Raw genomic sequence first — 2,317 nt, forward strand, 5'->3', positions numbered from 1 at the left:
CACTTAAGAGTTGGAAAGCATATTCTATGCAAATAGATAGGTAGGTACCACTTTGGTGGGGAGATGAGTTTGTGCTCTGTGCAGGAGTCAGATTCCTGATGGTTTCTGAACCTTCCCGCTTGTGGCACCCATTTGTGAGACAGCAATGGAAAGAGAGGCAGCAATGGGAAGAGAGGGGGGCCTTGGGTGACGCTGCAGGAAGAACTCCTCATCTTTCTTTCTGGTGTGAAGCCAGCTCGTCCTCTTTTGGCACATCTTGGAAAGCATGCAAGCGTGTCCTATAATAGAGCTGGCACCTTGGCAAGCCAAACTACTACTCTGCAATAGATTATGGTCTCCTGGCTACTGTAACAATGCCATACACTAATAAAATAATAAACTGTAATAGTATAATATAGTGTCTCTCAACCTCTAGTGCACGGACTTTTGGGGGGCTGTGATGTTATCACAGGGGTTCCACAAAGGCTTGAAGAACTGTTATGATTTAAATCTTGAGTCTTGGTAATCCGTGGCCATGGCCTGTGGCCACAAAAAGTATTTAAAGGGGTCCATGGTGAAGAAAAGGTTGAGAACCACTGGTATAGTACATCTAGAGGACATCAGGTTGAGGGAGGCTGCTGCAATTTGTGGAGATGATTATGGGAGCAATTTCTGAACACTGGATACTACCGCCAGTCATATGAAATTACATAATAGAGCATGTCCTACTTTCACTGTACATAGAAGCAGTGAGTTCCATGGTGTCACAAAGTGATAAATTAAGGAGAGTGGGCTCCTATAGTTGAGCCTTCTTACTTCTGCATGCTGTTGTGGTTATCAAATTTTCCATTTTTTAATGGAATTGTTTTCCCCGCCAACCCAAGTCAACAATAGTAAGTATTTGTCATCATTTTGTTACAATGAAATCTTCAATAAGATTACGTAGAACCTTCTGATGTTCTATGGCATAACATCCCCAAGTTGTGTTTATATTTATGTATTTGCTTAGGTCACATACACTTGGCACAATAAACTTGCTTTCATCTAACAAGTTTACAACATTGGTTTTTATTGTTTTATTGTGTTATAAGTGCTGAAATGTGCAAATCAAATGTTCAGATTGTGTTCCTCAAGTTTGTAAACTTGCCTGAAGCTCTGTTTCTAAATATACCCCATTGCCAGATTTATTGCATTATCCAGGGACCAAAAGTCTTTTAAAGTAATGTACATTCCTGCCCTATATATGTTTTATTAAAATTCACCAAAATGTTCTAAAATGTAGGATCTCACGCCTAAGATCTTAGCCTCCCATAAGAATACTTTGCACAAGATTTCTTGACGCTGAAATATACCCAGTTGTGGTGGTCACGACAGCTTTTAGCTATTTTAATTTTTTAACATTTTTTATTGAATTATTATGTTCAAAGTATGGATTAATCAGGTACAGTTGCACTGAACCATAATCTGGTTTGTGTGGTTTTTGCTTAGTCATTAGAATCATTTTATTCTGCAAATCATGGTGCACAGCATATCATCTGAATGAAGCCCCAGTATTTTCTACAGGAAATTATAGTTAAAGATGCTCTACATTAACACAATGTATGAAGCCATATTGACCTCTATCACTTATTATTATAAAGTTACTAATTAGCTCCCCAGCAGCAGGATTACTCAATCCAATGAGTATGAATCTGCAACATGAAATGATATAGTCCAAGTATAAGTTGATTCTAAGGGCTTTCATTGCAACTGGCTTTTCTACAAAGATAAGCTCCCCTTTCAAATGGCACCTGAATCTATTGGCTTCATGGGCATGCCCGGATAGTGTCTTTACAATAATATATAGATGCTGCATCCTTACAGGAAGCCACACAAAGTTCTTAATGATTTTCCCCCTCTATCTCTGTCAAAACACACAGGGATATGGCCACCTCAGTTTGACTCTGTCAAAGCATAAACACAAAGGGGAAGAATAAAGAACATGCTTTATTGGGGGGGGGGGCTTTTGTGTTTTTATCCCAACTACCAAAATTCCTAAAAGCATTAGCTTGGAATAACCAACACTCCAAAAGATAAACACAAGATACAGAAGTACTCTTCAATATTTTCATCAATGATTTACATGGAGGAATAGAAGGTAAACTCATCAAATTTGCATACAATACCAAGCTGGCAGGAATAGCCAACACTGAAGAAGATAAGCTCAAGCAAGATACAGAAGGGTCTTGGCCAACTTCAACACTGTGCCCTATCTAACAAAATGGAAAATTCAAAAAAATAAGGTTCTACACCTAGGCAAGAAAAACCAAATGCACAGGTATAGACTTTGGAGATACCT

This window comes from Thamnophis elegans, chromosome 1, assembly GCF_009769535.1.
Source record: "Thamnophis elegans isolate rThaEle1 chromosome 1, rThaEle1.pri, whole genome shotgun sequence".
NCBI lineage: Eukaryota > Metazoa > Chordata > Lepidosauria > Squamata > Colubridae > Thamnophis > Thamnophis elegans.